The sequence below is a fragment of the Vanacampus margaritifer genome, chromosome 4 (genome assembly GCF_051991255.1).
Source record: "Vanacampus margaritifer isolate UIUO_Vmar chromosome 4, RoL_Vmar_1.0, whole genome shotgun sequence".
Lineage (NCBI taxonomy): Eukaryota > Metazoa > Chordata > Actinopteri > Syngnathiformes > Syngnathidae > Vanacampus > Vanacampus margaritifer.
In genome coordinates, this window is record NC_135435.1 from 15,744,835 (window position 1) to 15,762,006 (window position 17,172).

At 39.4% G+C, this 17,172-nt stretch overlaps 1 protein-coding gene across 3 annotated transcripts in view; it reads right to left on the reverse strand.

Annotated features, from left to right (window-relative positions):
- zfhx3b (zinc finger homeobox 3b) overlaps positions 1–17,172 on the reverse strand; it is a 346,429-nt gene that overhangs the window by 177,925 nt on the left and 151,332 nt on the right. For all 3 annotated transcript variants that reach the window (XM_077562960.1, XM_077562961.1, XM_077562959.1), the window contains one exon: positions 754–1,111. The gene's annotated coding sequence lies outside the window, so the exon portion shown is untranslated. The remainder of the gene's footprint in view (positions 1–753; positions 1,112–17,172) is intronic.

Here is a 17,172-nt window from a genome sequence, read left to right on the forward strand (position 1 = left end):
GTCTACACACCCTATTGAAAACCTAACTTTGTGTGTAATACAGCACAAATGAGACAAAGATGTAATTTCGGAGGTTTTTCCACACAATTCCCCAAAGTTCCCCTCTCAAACAGCTTTAATTTTTGGATTTCAAACGAGTTGTACTGTTATGAGTCACATTAATGGAAAATTAATCTTTGTCTTGTTTTTTTATATTACAATGTCATGTCGACTTTGTAGGTAAAATAGACTGCGGTTCTATACCACAATCGAATAGATACATGCTTTTAAATAATTCCACCTGCCAGTGCCAGTCAGCGTCAGTCATCACACCCAATGATTACATTTGTAATCGTTTTTTCCATACGTCTCGCATTAGATTGTGTAGGTGCTGCGTGATACTGCGAATCCATGATGTGTTTGTCAATATTGAAACAAAATGACACTGTAACAGCATCTAGTCATGCTCCCACCTTCTAGCACATGCGGCTTTCGATCGGCAGCAACCGCACAGCTCCGTCCAGTACAGAGCTCAAAGAAAGGGTCCATTAGCCAAACAATGTCGACATATTGGGAGTCAAGTATCCAAAAGCAACAAACAAGTGAGCAGAACATGAAAGTGAGACATTTATCAGCCAGTAGTGTGTATGTGAACACAGAAGGGGAGCTAAGAATGAAAAGGACAGAAACTGGGGATAAATGCTTTAAAAGCCCAGCAGACGGTAAAGGGCTCAGACTTTGGACAGCAGGGAGAGGAGATGGTCATCGCCTTACCTGATGGGGTTTTCGGTCTCACTTCCTCCCACACGACTCCTCTCTGGCAGCGCCGTCTTTTCAAGTGTGTGTTTGAAACCAGCAGGCAGAAAGGTCACGTCCTCCCGGTCACAGTTGGCTCGTCCAAACAATGGTGGCCAACGTTGGACGGCCGGCAGCAATTGCCACCGTCCTCACTTCTGTCTTTGTTGTGTTGGAAAAATCATACAGTAAAGCTATGAGTTTGGTGCCTGGGCACCTGAAAACATTTTGGTGATGTACTCCTAGAAGTCCAGGTATTTCCAGGGTTTTCCAAAGCTATACTGGGATTTTAGGGACTCCCGGGTCCGAGAAGAGCAAATCAGGACGAAAGCATCACCTGCAATGAAGAAACAAAATGTTAGTTTAATAGACATTTCAATTCCAGTGCTATGGAGAGAGACATTTCTGTAAAACGCTAATCAACAGTTCCTAAAACTGGAAAATGAACCTCTATTTATTTGTGAGCGACTACGGGAAGACAGATTTTTGTGATTATATTTAATTTCTCTCATCATACCGCTGCTGACTTTGAAAAGGAGAAATGACAAATATTTCCGGCGAAACTTAATTTTCTCGTAAGCAGAGCAAGACGTATTCCTGTAATAGCATACATAATTGCCTGCTCTGCGCAGGATCTCTCGCACATGACAACAAAGTCTCAGAGACAATACGTATTTATTCTGCTGTCAATTCCAGTGGATGGGGGGAAAAAAAGCTTCTTTAAAAAAATAAAAGAGCTTTGAATTCCACATTGGGCCTGGTTTGTGAAGCAGGGTAAATATGCTTGTCATGTGTTCCAATAGTTCCTCAGCAACAGAGATTTTGTGGGGGAATACAGGAGGGAGAGGCACACACTTTGTGATAAGTGAATAGCTCTTTTGAAGTCACTTCCATTTGGAAACATTGCGTGATTATTTTTACCTCTGTGGTTGTGACTCAAGTTAAAACCCCCGTTTAATTGTTCCCAAGAGTTCTTATTGTCTCGCTGATAAGGAGCTCAGGGAGCAGCGTTTAAAATGGTGTCAAAAATAACTCGACTTTGTGCTCATTGGCCACAGGTCTGAAAGAGTGACAAAGAAAGACGAGACTTGGATTGAGCGTCTCTGATTGTAATGTGTGCTCAGCGTTTCTTAATGCTCTTTGTTTGAAATATCAATTCAAGCAACGACCCCGAGCCATCATAAATAAAGGCGGCGCAAGGCATTAGTAGCTAATCAATAGAAAAAAATAATTTTACGAGTGTTTCGTCAGCAGTTTGCAGCTTGACAGACAAAGTATCAACAATAATTTGTCGTCTCCCCCCTTTTCGCCTTTGCCGTCACTTCAAGGTTGGTCAATGCGACCTGTGGAAGCATGTTTGTCGGATCAATAGCCCACCCACAGCAGCGCCGCGGGCCATCCCTGACCCGGCTCATTGATTAGGCCTCGCTCAGCTGCCAATGGCAATGTGCTGCATGTGACACCAGGCTAAGGCAGGAGCACTGAGGAAGGGGGATGTTGGATTGCCGGTGGCAGCCCCACAGCACACCACAGATAAAAGTCAATTCCACTTAAGCAAATCATTGACAACTAAATAGTTAGCGCGCAGAAGAATTCCGAGAGTCTCTGACAGCAGCAGCCGGATGGCTTCGGGGATTTCCGAGACTATGACCCCGTGTCAATGGGACATGAGCGCTACTTCAATTTGTGCAGGTAGCATGACCCCAGCCTCGGCGTTTAGTTCATTTACACACCTCACTGTCAACATATATGCAAATAAACACCTGTCAAAACATTAGGTACAGCTGCACTGTCTGATGAGATCCAATGCAAAAGCTGTCATTAAAAGTCACCCTTTGCAAAGAAAATACAACTCAGAAGAAATATAGATGTAGATCATAGATGAATTCATTTAACAAAAGTTTTTTATTTTGGATGTAGTTTGCCAAAGTGGAAAATGGTACTACATCATAGTATGAATCGGTTGTAACTTTTTGCCCTTACCAAAGTCAAAGCAATAACCGTCGTTAAAGTTAGTTGAGGAGTTTCATTTAGACATAAATAGTGCTTTGCTGCCAACTTCTATAGGCAATTATCAGAATCAGATTTATTGGCCAAGTATGAAAAATGGCACAAGGACTTTGTCTCCACAGTCACAACCCGTCCGAGGAACATGAAAAATAACAATGACCAACAGAGGAAGACAGAACGGGAAGCCTAGTGGTTTGCCATTTAGTGTCCCAAACTTCTTAGATGCGGGGGGGACAACAAGGCATTATGTGCTCCTTTAAAGGTCCTTTAAAGGGAGCACAGTATGGGAAAAAACAGTGCTTAATGAATTAGTTTGTGTAATTGTGTAAATATTATTTGTCATGTGGCCCAAGAAATAACACTATTTCACCATTTTATTTACGTTTCATCATTATGTTTATGGCCTGAAAAATGTTACATGCAAACAATTATTGTAATTATTACTAGTACATTAGTATTGGTTAGTGACTATGGCGAGTTCTGAATTATGCACAATTTTGATTATGTCACCACCATAGAAACTGTACTCATTGTATTTTGTAGTGGCTTTCATTTGTACACCATTACGTCTCATAACTGGCCAACTAAAATACTCCATAATCTATCCTCTGGTATTTCCCAACCTTTAATGAGCCAAGGCCTAATTTATTTACGTAAGAAAAATTTCAAAACTCATCACTAAACAAAAATAATAACGATTTAGATTTATGTACTTACACAGTGTGAAAGTCAAAAGCGGATATATTTGCAGGAAGACATTACTTAATGTGTTCAATGAATGATACCCATTCTACTTTCTGCCTTAAGATCAATTTGTAAATAACGAAGTAAACAATTAAGACAAATGAGGTGAAATTGGATAATTTCTTAAGGCACCCCTTGACGATCTCTCCCGGCCCACTAGGGTACCACAACACCCTGGTTAGGATTTACAGCTCCACACTAGTGATTCCCAATAACTCTGCTGTGAGAGATGATCAGGTGTGATGCAGGATTGTACTTAATTGGTCTGAAAATTGCCAGCTTTGTGTTGAACTAAACGGACCCCAATTTAAAATTGAGCAACTAGATTGGTGAATAAATGGGAGGCAAACTCATCATTACTTCACAATGTATTCTTTCGGAGGCATATTTTGTTTGGCTCAATAAAGGTTTGGGAATGCTGTTGCTGTTTGATTATTTATGTAAATGAAGTACTATATGGCTTTTTTTAATAGGAGAGTGTGAACATTGAAGTCCCAGTCCCATTGAAGTTGTCACTCCTTTTGATCCATCTTGCTCACAGCCATTAGCGCTCCATATTAGAGTAGTTTATATGTCACTTTACTGCTCCTTTCACTTGTGAATGCAATTCTGTGGCCACCACCTCTTTGTGCATTCACCTCCTATCTACAGCTCCATATCTCTCGCGGTAATTGCTGAGTGACAGAAAGGCAATAGTGACCACTTCATTATAAAGACAACCAGGCTGACTGGACGCCGGCCTATTGGCTTTAGGTCACGGCGGCCACACTGACTTTATCTGCCCGGGTTGTCAGAGGTCAGTCCCCCAGAATCTGTAAGGAACTTTACTGGATGTGTCATGGCTGCCGTACAGGAGGGTCCCCTGACCCTGGTGGGCTGCTTATATCCACTATTGATTGCACTTTGTCTCCTTCAGTTGAAGGTGGAGTCAAATCTCAACATTAGCGCCGCATCTTCAGTGTTTTTAACAGTACGAGAGCATTGACAAAGGCTGCTTAGTTGTGGGGTATAAAGTTGGTTGACGCACCTGCAGATTGATTGCACAGACAATTTTTCTTTCTGATATGATATATGCAAATGTTTCTTGAGTCATTTTTTTGAGTTGATCACACATTTTGACAAATAATGTTACATAGGTGCAGTCATAATGTCACTACAACTGGTAGAGAAGAATACAAAGCAGAGTTTGAGCTCTGCTTTACTTGGCTATAGGGAAAAACATTTACAAGAGATTCCTTTTCAGTACAGCAGTACCTTCAGATATGAGTGACCCAACGTACAAATTTTTCAAGATATGAGCCGTATTTCAGCCAATTCTTTAGATGCAAGCACTGTATGCTAGCAGTGAACTCAACTCGACTTCACAACTTCACAACAATAAATATTAAGCAATTTCTCAAGCTGTTTATTGACACTCCCAGTTGAAGCTTAACATGAAATTAAATATAAAACAAAGTTTTGCTTTAGATAAGGCTGTTAAGATTCTTCGAGGTCCGTAGTCCTGCAGGTTTGAGATGTTTCCGCCTACCAACACACCTGGTACTAAAGATCAGGATCATTATCAGGCATGCTGATGAGCTGATTATTATATATCAGGTGTGCTAGTGGGCAGAAACATCTCAAACCTGCTGCAGGACTCCGGACTAAGAGTACCGGTATTGGTGAACCCTACTTTAGCCAATGGACCTAAACACACAACATAACAATACTAACAGGCCTATAGTCTTTATCCTCTGCAAAGAATAATTAAGCTTACTGTGGCTTTAAAATAAGTTTTGACTGTCTCTATGTATACCTGTTTGTCTGTATTGAATGTATGTATTAAATGTCAACAGGTGGCGAAAGTGAGCACACTAGAAGGAGCAGCAAAAAAACCCAAAAAAAACATAAGAGCTAATACAACGAATTTGAACTTATATTAAATATTTAGTTTTTCTTGCTATCACATTGTTGAACAGCGTGGCATTGATTGAGGCATAATCAAAAGCTTTGTCAAAATGTGTCAAATGTCAAAGTTAGAATATGGACGATTTTGGGTTAATATTTTTTTATTTGACTCCAGAGGAGTCAGCGCCTCTTAAACCTCACCGCACATCACCACCCTCTGTAAGATTATTCCAAAAACATTAACATGCTGTTGAAGGGATCCAACTCATTTGTTTGAATACAAACTAGATGCAGAATTCTCACACTTCAATTAAGGCAAACATATTTTTTATGGCCAAGTAACTTAAAAAATATGAGAACACATAGCATGTACAACTTAAAGGCCTATTGCTGATTGCGGGACGCTTAGTTATCTGAACAAACTTCTTCATGAGTGTAATATCACGCTTAACTTTTTGTAAAAACTTGCTAAATTCTCATGAGAGAGCTTAAGCTTGGATCTTGCTCAATCTCCTCCATTACGCACTCAAGAACGTCACCAGCTCTCCCATGGAAAATGAAGGAATCCAGTTGCTCGTGTTTACCATCGTTAGCGTCGTCATACGGATGGAGGTGCGTGTAATTGTTTGTGCAAAGCTAAATGCGTACCCGGGTTGCGTTCGTCGCAGCTAGTGTCTGCGCGCGGCCATTTATGTACACACTAAAGCATTCGTGATGCTCGTTAGATCTTGTCTCTCGGCAGCTGCGTGGCAGCGTTCGTATTAAATCACCACAATGGCAGATGAGCTCTAGCACTAGAGAGACAAGCATCTATTTGAAACTGCACTTTATTACACTTTGTTCCTTTTAATAAAAAAAAATAAAAAAAAGTATGGGAAAAGATAACCCGGTTTTAAGGATCCCGGATAAACAGCAACGATTGCATCTTTAAATAATAGATGACCCCCGCCTGTTACAGACGGAAATATAACTGAAAATAATTGAAGACAACAATGTCCTATAAGAGCACTACTCCAGCAGTGCTGATTCGGAATGTGCTACAACTTCAAACAGTCAGTCATAAACTATGGATAATCTGTACAAGAAAGGCAGGCGCCTGTTTACAATTTCCTTCTAATTAAGGCTACAGGATGAGTTCTACCTTTCCTCAAGTTGATGTGTGGTTGCTCGATTTACTGGGTGTGAAGTTGCGGGGGGGTGGAATGTACCGATGGCAAATTAGGGTTGGGAAACAAAATGAAACAAACAATAACACTCTAATATGAACTGCAGTCAAAGAGATAAATATTTAACTATCTGTCTACATTTGACACACTTTAGGTGGAGAACAAATAGATCCTGAACAACACAATTCCAAACTTGCAACAATAACTCCTTTGACCACATTATTTAGAATTCTGCTTGTACTGTGATTGCAATCCGTCCTCATTATTTTGGGGAGTCAATGCCTCTGTTAATTCCGTCTCCAAAGGAATGACACCGATCTAGCACCAATCAAAACAAATCATGATGTTACAACAACAAAAACATTGAGCTCATTTGGGAAATGGATGAATGTGGGGAAGAATAACTGAGTTGTAGAAAAGATTTTTTGTTGAATGTAAAACTTGTGCTTGTACTTGCTAATAGTGAATTACTGCTCTTTTATATGTTGATATCTTTTCACTCTTAGGACATTAAAGAACATTTGTCCAGTCCTGTCACTGGGGCGGTACACTAAAAAGCCAATTTTCCAAAATACGTTGTTTCAGTTAGATATGGTACACAATTCATTTGTGGTTACCGCTAGAAAGTTACTACCTAAATAAGTAAACAACACTAAATCACTTGTGTTCCCCTCCCATTGGGTTACCAACATAGTAATCTACCTTAAAATTTGGAAGCACACATTTTATCGCACTTGTGCCACACAATTTCAGTAGCCACAGCCAGGGCCGGACTGAGAGTCATTTTCAGCCATTTCACTGCTCTGACAGGCCCACTTTAGTTTAAGTTTTACATTTTACATTTACTAGCGTATCAATATAGCATTACCATTCCCTGCAACAAATTCATATTGCATTTGATCAACAATGAAAGGTGCAAATGATGCAAGACAATTTCAACTGGGAATGGACCAACGGTTTTTCCAGATTAACTATGATGTCTCGGCCATGTTTTTCCGTGTGAGGTTGAAAAAATTTTGGCTCCGCCCCTGGCTGACACTCCCGAGAAAGGGAAATGTGAAAGTGCTTGTGCTATTAAGAAAACATGTAAAGTGTTAACGTGTAAATAAAAAAATTAAATAATTAAAAAAATACAAATAAAAAAAGAGCAATGATGATGACATGTCAAATCGGTAAAATTACCGAATGAACAATACTGAGCTCTCCAGAAAAAAACCCCAAAAAAACGTGTACAGTCCTCCCGGTGTCCGCTAAACTCTCGCTGGTTAGGTATGCCCTCCTTCTTCATTTCAGTGGGGAAAGCTGATTTGAGATACGAGTCATTTCAGTATGACAGCGGACAAATTAAACTTGTAAGTCAGGCACCACTGTAAGACTGTACCTCTAATACTAAGTTTGTATTGTAACCATGACTGTTCGTATTCTGTGTGTGAAGCCGGGTGGCATCGTGGGAAGAGGAGGTGGGATAAAGCAGTATTTGATGATTAATCACTGGACATAATAAAGCTTCTCACCATGAGTCCGGTGTCCAGCTGATTCTATGATACGATCGGAGGCGATTAGAAAGGAAAAATAATCATTCCTTACAGTGCATCGGTAGCACACTCTAATGACGTCTTCTGATTGGACTGTGCGGAGAAGATAATAAAGGACCTTCTTCAGAATGGACTTGGAGATTATTTCTTTGCTTAACTTTTATGAAACAGGGCAATGAGCCTGGATGCTGCCGATTTGAGGATTAAGATAAAATGACCTTTCACATTATGTCGACATGTATAAAAGATGAAGTTTACAGTCCCTCATCACATTAGACCTTATCAATGGTTAGAGCCTCTGTGACGTCCCTTTGAACATTACAATGCTTTTTTTCAGGCTGCAAATACAACAGGCCTTTGCCCCCCGGTGTGGGATTATTGTTCCAGAGCGTGTATGTGTGTGTGTTAGCGGGGAGCGGCACGCTTGCTTTGTTTGGACGATGCGTTATTGCTAATCTGGTATATGGAAAAGAAATCGAATCAAATCGTTTTTCATTATCATGTGAGTCGCATCATGATGAAAAAAGTAGATCAAGATGGTGGAACATTTTGTTAAAAGGTAGAATTTGTGGCAAAAAAAGCAACATATGGCTGAGTGTTGAACAATAGCAGAGCAGGTTGGTCTACTTTGCAAAGTAGATCATAGAAATATGGTTGTCATAAAAAGTAAAAACGAAAAAATATCAATATTAACAGTTGTCTAAAAAAGAGTAAATAAAAATAACCGTCAAATAGAAGGCAAAGTATCAGTTGTTTCAAATGCAAACCAGCATGTTTGTTGGATCAAGTTCAAGATGTTGTGTTCAAGCTGTCACTTACAAGATCCTGTCACTTGTTTCAATGTCAAAGCCAGCAAAACTATGTTTGAAACCAGTCAAGCGATCTGACCTCAGTGGCACATCTGTTTTGTTTGGAGCTAGAACAAAACTCAATTGGGGGTGCTGGTAAAGAGACGCTCTTGGATTAGAACCGGCGGCTTCTCTCCCATGCTGGTTTTTGGGCTGAAAGGTAGTCAGTGTTTTACAGGCATCAGACAACTGGCCACCATCACTCTGCTCCTTTGATATGGGAGTTATTGTTTACCCCTATAATTTACAGCCCGGCTCTGCGAGGACTTATTTTTATAACCTTTATTATTTTCTGTCATAAATATTCAAATCCAGATCAGAAAAACCTCAAGCTTAGCGAAGAGAATAGCCAAAAACAACATGCGGCTTTTCAGCTTCCATCAGCTCTCAGTCTTCTATAGAAAATCATTAAGAAGATGAATAAAGAAATCAGACAGAATGCTGAGACGAGCGCATGCAAGGCCTGGTAAAAAGCACTCATGTGAAAGAGTCGGGATGGAAATTTTTGGCCAAGGATGCTCGCTTCTTTTGTTCTTTATTTGTTTGAGCGCTTCGTCACGTTCTGCATTTCCTCCTTTTAGACAGTGAATTAATATTTGCGCTCGGAATATTAATCCTGATTCAGTCGCGGATTAGTTTGCTATTGTCCCCTCGGCGCTGAGCCATAAATAAAGGCGCTGACATGGAGAGGAAATCTATACCTCCCTGGCCTGCAAACAAAGACCTCTGCACCCCGAGATAACACATGTCCCTGCAACACGGACCCCCCTCCTTCGCCCACATGCCAAATCCCCCCTCTGCCATCACCCCCACTTCCCCCTTCCACTCATCTTCCTCTCTCTCTCTTGCTCGCTCGCTCTCCTTCAGAAAAAACTTTGCCATGGTAGATTTGCAAGGCAATTGTGCCCTTAAAACGTGCCTCTTCCTCGGCTTATACCGTGCATTTTCCAGAGTTTATCAAAGAATACAATGGGGTTATGCTTTCGCCATTATTCTCCCGGCAAGAACAGTAATTCAACTGCGGCGCTAGTACTGAGGCAGCCATGATGTCTCACTACGGAACACAGAGAGTGAGAGAGAAACGCAATGCATTACTTTGTTGACCTTTCCTGTTCCCATAGTTTACAAACAGCTGTGAAGCTCATTCCTCTGGGCTCTTTGTACATCAGAGGCTGCGAGTGATGGAGGCACGCCAGGCCTAAATGAAGGGCTTTTTTTCAAGCTCGCCTCCATCGTGGCTGACAAACACAACCTAACAAACGTGCGTCCTCTTTGTCTCCGCCGCCAAAGCCATTGCGAGCATGCGGGAAGAAATACACAGCAAACAGATAGCATGACATCCTTTCATGTAAGTATATATTTTAACAGACAATCTGTTCAACAACTGAAGAAGAAATCTAAACATATCCACGTATCAGTGCAGCCGCCCACACTTGCAGAAATAAGTTGCATTTGCTCATCCCGGACATCAAAAACTAAACCGCATGTGCCTCTCCTCAATTGAAGTCATCGTCCAACCGTATCAAAAAAGTTAGCACACCACCCAATGACACTTTGCGACAGATTTCACAGTGTTAATTCAACACTTAAAGAATTCAAATGAACACTATTTCTAAGTGTATTTTAATTTTTTCTACAGTGTTAAAATTAACTCAAAACTGGACAGTGTTAATGCAATTTAACACTACAGGTTAAATAACTCTGGAGCTAGTAGTCATGATTATATACTCTACTGTGGTAGAAAATCTCCCTCAAACACTGCATTGCGTTATAGAGGATCTCTGGTAAGTGTTAATTTTACACTCTGCCGTGTAGTCAATATACAGTTTGTCTACGCTGTAAACCACTGATCACAACAGGGCAGTGGTGTCCAAAGTTGGTCCTCGAGGGCCGCTAGTCCTGCAGGTTTTGGATGTCTCCCTTCTCCAACACAGCTGAAGCTCATCAGCAAGCTCTGCATAAGCCTGATAACGACCCTGTTGATTGGAACAGGTGCGTTGGAGCAGGGAAACCTCAAAAACCTGCATGACACCGGGTCCTCCAGGACCGAGCTTGGACACCCATGCTGTAGGGAGTACACACACCTTAGTCAAACCAAATTGTGCCACATTAGCTATTTTTCCTACCCGGTTACATGTGATTTGTTAGTGTTCAAAGGTGTTAGGTGTGAATGAGAAGCAGGTTAACTTTCACGCTCTCTCTTACTGCTCACTGTAAGTTCAATATGGCACCTCATGGAAAAAAACTCTGAGGATGTTAAAAAAAAAAAATACATATACCATACTTGCTCTACATAAAAAGGTCTATACGAGGATAGAATGTTGGTGTGCTCGTGTGACTGCAAATGAGAACATTGATCAATGGAGTTCAATGGCAGGTCAGTATTTGGACAGAACTGAGAGGAGAGTTTTGAGAAAGAAGGGAGACCAAGGAAGGTGATGACGGGAGAAAGGGGACCAAATCATATTTAAGAAAAAGCCCTAATTTGTTGGAATTTAGATGTTTCTGGGGTTGGTGAAAGACTCTGGTTGCTAACCCGGTGGGTAGTAGGTAATGTCTGGTCGGTGCTGGATTACCGAATGAACAATACTGAGCTCTCTCAGAAAAAAAAAAAAAAAAAATGAAAATAAATAAATAAGTAAAGAAAAAGCTCTGACAAGTGTTAACAAAATACTACAATAGTGAAGTGCCATATTTGTGTGTATTAGTAAATGTGTTAGTGAGTGATTTAGCAAATCAAATCAATCAAAGCTGGTTCATGGAGCTATGACGCAACAAACTGAGGGCTGGTCTAAATATTGATACTGTTTTAGTTTTGCTTTTTTGTTGTTGTTTTTTTCAGTAATGCTGCAGTTACTCAAATTGTTTTGACATTGAAAAAAGTGCCAAAAAGAGTCTTGCATTTCAAATAGCTACTACTTGTTTTTCTTGTGCCAGTTATTTTTATTTAAGTGTTTCAGTAAGTGTTTCATTTGAGCCCTTGCGTCATCCCTCTACAAAGTTCCATGGGATTACATTATACATTTCTTACGTAATCATTATAACCCCCGTACTAATTAATTTAGTCTAATTCAATATCAAAACAAGAAGACATGCTTTGTACTAGATTTAACCAATGCAAACATAGTTTCTGGAAATGGTGACAATAGTTGGGTGTCCATCCACTCATTTTTATTCACATTTTCAAGAAATGTGAAAATAAAACTGAATGGAAACACTAGTAATTTGAAAAAGGAACCGAAATTTGGAAATACGTTTTTACGCCTAGAGGGGGTGAATTTTGAAGCGTATTGAAAAAAAAGAAAAAGCTAATTATGGCTATGGAAAGAGGTTTTGCGAATAACCACTGGCAAGGATACACATTGAACGTTTTGACCAGATATTACATCACACATACATTTGTAGTCACAAAGCAATGTCGGATCGAAACAATCGGATTGAAACCTGACTAATGGTGGCTTGAAAGGAAATGGTTGCGTGGCCAAAGTCTGAGGCATCTTTTGGAACTGTACATCACAGAAAGCTCGTGTAGCATCGTCATTTTAAATACCCTCTAAAGTGAATTGGGTGATTTGTTTCAAAATACATTAAACATGTTCGAAAATAATTGCTGAAAATGTGTATAGACCATTTCAGTTTGAAGAAGGAACCTTATGACACACTTTGGAGTCTACTATGAACCCCCTCTTACATTACATTATAACTTGAGCACCAATGACAACGTGCAGTCGGCCTTTGGATAGTCTGCTGCTGTGGCTACTTTAGAGCGCCTCGTTGTCGGCCATGAATGTGTGCATGTCACAGAGAGAAAGGTGGAAGAGCGAGGAAGGGAGCAAAAAGTCCCACGAGACAGCTTTATTTTGCTACTGAATAGACGTGTTATTATTTTAGGTTTGAATACTTTTTTATACTACTGATTTAAATGTTGAAATGATTTGTTTTCAAGGCAACCTTAACAAATTCCATTTTTTTTTGCCGAACATACTCCATTCAGAAAAGTTTGGAGAATCCAAAGCTGTGTGACTAAAAAGTAGAGTGCACTAGACATTAGAAGCTAACCATGCTGCAGACAAAAAACGGGCAGCCACGCCGATGCATGTTTAATCAATCCAGTTGTGTCTGCATGTCTGGGTGGGGAGACGCTCACAGTCTGGAAGGGGTTAATGGGAAATCAATGAGGGGATGTGCATATGAGCAGGACATGGGGAAGGAGGGACACTGGGGTGTGAGTGAGAGGAGAACGAGAGGAGGGGGAGATAGCAACATTGTTTCCTGTGATAGCGGCACACTTCCCAGATGTTATCTGTCACTCAGAGGACAACTCTGGTGACCAGATGTTTAGGCTCCGAGTGGTGGATTGGCTTTACTTTTTATTGGTGGATCAATATAGGTCAAGTGCAAGGCAATATTTACCACTAGGTTGCAAAACGAAGACATTGATGCATGGGAAAGACAGAAATGTGGGTCATAAATTTGGGGCCATACATACGGTTTTCATCTGTACAGTTTATCAACGACTTTTTCCAAAATTATTTAATAATTTTTCCTTATGCAAAGAAAAATGGATGTCATATTAGTTTGTTTGTTTTTTTTTTGGGGTGGGGGGGTTGTTAGGAGGTAGGGTGTGCAATACCCTACAATAGAGAGGCCTACACAGTAAATTGCGTAGGGTAAATTTTACTCTTGAAAAAAACTATATTTGTCTACATATGTTGGTCAATGTTTGTTTTCAAATATCTGTTGCATAAAGGTTTATAAGGCCAAAGCCATCGATGCTAATTGTTAACCCCTGTATGGAATTTTCCATTTTGTGTTAACGTTAAGCTAGCTGAGAGATACCTGAGACAAAGATGTTTGATTGTTTTAACTATGTATGTATTTCTCTTGGTTTTATGTTTAGTAGGGTTATTTATAATTTCCTCAACTGATTTGATTTTGATTCACAAGAGTTCAGTTTGATTCAATTTAGATTTTTCACGGTTCAATTTGATTCACTTCAATCCGATGTTGATTATGGAACATTAATTCTTCTTAAATATCAAGGGCATGGAAAAACATTAAATTCCAAATTAAATTTTACGGAGGCAGTACGATTTAGTTTATTAATGAAAGAACCACAAGTCAGGTCTTTCATAAATGTAAGAAAATACTTTTGAATTTATGTGAACAGTAAATTTCAAGAAAACAGTAAGATACAAAAAAAATGTGGCCTTTAAAATTCTTTTTTCTTATGAATTTATGGGAAAAAGAGATATTAGAATAATCGATTCATGGTTTCATGGATCGATATCAGGCTCAAAAAGGAAAATTGATTGAATATTAATTATTTGTTTTTGTTTTTAAAAACCAGCCAGGTAGTGGCAATAAATAGCTTGAAGCCTCTTTGTTTTTTAAAGAATTGTTCACTATCTGGCAAACTGCGGCTTGTTGTTTAAATTACGTTCACTGCCACCATACAACACTTATACTGCACATTTGCACTTGTAAGTATTAGCACAAAATTGGCTGACTACCAGCTACATGTATATACTTTTTTAATAAAAGCGAACAAATCAAGCCTTTGCTCTACTGGCCTGATTGTTTTCTCACTGATATGGATGATAATATGTCTCATTTGTGTACATCCATTGCTGGTAACAAAGAGCAATGCTGATTTGAAAGAAAAGGTAAAAGAAATGCAGCAAGAATCAAACGGAGCAGTCCTCCAAAGGCCCTGGGGGCCACGAGGGGAGGTGGGTCGGTGCTGGGGAAGGGGGAACCCGGAGCAGGTCCCAGTGCAGTGAAGCTCTTTGTAGTTAGAGCAAGCTGAACTTGCCGGAGGCTTTCTGCTCTAACCCGTACCACTCAGACTGTTTGGGGAAATTACACCACCGAGTAATAATTAATCAAGTAAATGTTGAGTCGCTTTGATTTGGATTACATTAACATATGATCAATAATGTATTAATCAAATGCAAATAAACACCTCTGTATAATAGCATACTTAACAGCATACAATTTCACACCGCTATTTGTCAATGAGGATGGCGGCAGGCAATTACTATGGCAACAAAGTGTTACGTGCTGCTGGAAGCATTGCTTCATTGCACTTAAAACAACAAATATGTAGCAATTATAATGTATTTTATTAGCATTAAAGTCATCTTCGTAAGAGTGGAACTCTGTCTTTGTGGTCTGTGACACAGCAACCCGGATCACTTGAGCAGTCTTTAATAAGTGGGTGTCAGTAGAAAAAGCTGGATTCACTTCTTATTGTTACGGTTTGGTACGCTGGTCCGACCAAAGTAGGGCTGCTCGAAGAAAATATTGATTAATCACGATTAATTTGGTAATAATTGAAATCATGATTAGGACGATCAATCAAGAAAATGTTTAAACGTAAAGACAAATAACACTATAATTATGCAAGTGTCTTTTGGAACAAACACAATTTATATTAAATTAGTTATTTTAAAATTAAAAAAGGTATATATCTCAAAATTAGTATGAATTTTTGTTCACGATTATGCCAATTTTGTATTTGTGGAGTGCAATAATTGAAATTGCAAAGCCCTAGACCAAAGCACTCGGTATGGTTTATAACACGGATTCACTCCCGGTTCATTTAGAGTTCACACTGCTATTGTATTAGTTGCATGAGAAACATATGCAGAAAGTCCCAACCTAATTGGAACGTGTGATGACATCATGCGACCAAACTCCCTCTCTTTCTGGCGACACACACTTTTTATTTCATTTGGTGGTATTTTTACTAGCTGAGATAAAAGCTTCTAAACGTTTTATTAGAAAGAGAATTGCGTGGCGCACACACTGACATGCAGATGGAGTTTGTGAGATGGAATATGTCAATCGTGTACTCCTGATTTTGTTGGCATAAACCGAGAAGCAAAACAGCTTTCAATAGATCAAGCATGTTCAGCAACGTTTCCAAACAAGGAATTCACTTTGTAATGTTACTTTGCCAGCGCGAAATATACGGTTGATATATTCACTATAATGCTCAGCAAGCCAAGGCCCATATTTTTGAAAATTATTAACATTTATTCATTATTTTTCAGACACACGCTAAGGGATTTATGCTCTTTGATGACATTTAAAAACTGGTCGATGTAGCGCTCACGCTAGATGTGAAGTCAACTAAATGACATCTGATGTCACTTATAAGCACATCAAAACCCCTTTTCAAACTGTCTTGATCCTCTTGGTCGTTTCACGAAATTCGGATGACACCATTCACAAACCATCAATCGTAATTCACCATTGGAGAAATGGAACTACAGTTTGTCTTTATTGACCAAATTTGGAAAATATAAAGACAGGCTGAATACCTAAGGACATGTTTTTAAAAGGGGAAGTAACCCAAAAATATAATGTATTCTATGCATTTTCACTACTCTAAACACGGTATTCTGATTAATATTGTGTTTGTGGAATGTGAGCTAAGCAGCAAAATCCCGCCGTTTTTATCCTTTTGAGGAGGCGGCCATTTTGCCACTTGCTGTCGACTGAAAACGACATCACAGTTGCTGTGCCAGGGCTCAGGTAATAACCAATCACAGCCGTGTTCAGACCAGTGGTGATGCATAGAACATATTATTGTAAAGAAGATGTTTGGGTTGACTTCCCTTTTAAAACAAGCTTTGGGCTCAAAGGAGAAGACCAATGATGCTGGAGTTTGCTGAATGAGCTGGTTAATAAGAAATGGTCTCATTTAGTGAAGACCACCATAATTTTGGCATGCTTTAATTTGACAAATAGATCTCCAGCTTGTTTTTTGTGTGTGCACGTATGCATACAATACATACTGTAAATGGGGCCCATGTGATTATAATAAAGCATAATATTAAATACCCCCCAATAAGAGGACAAATGAAACGGTTCTCAAGCCTTACCAGAATTGTGCGATGCTAAATATAATATACAATAATTGCTTATTTCAAGACATATAATGCAAAGGAGTCATGCTGATGTTTTTAGCATGTATATTGTCTTCACTTAGTGACTGATGAATGATGTTGTTACCACAGAAGATTAAAAGTTATTCAAAGTTAATGGTAAATTACTATAAGGGATAAAAAAAAACATTGCCAGCTTGCTTCATCGTATATCATGAATTCATGTATTTATTCTTAGCAACGGCAGACTGCATCTGACAGAATAAATAAAAACAGCACTAATGAAGAGTGGGAAACACAATGCATGCAATTT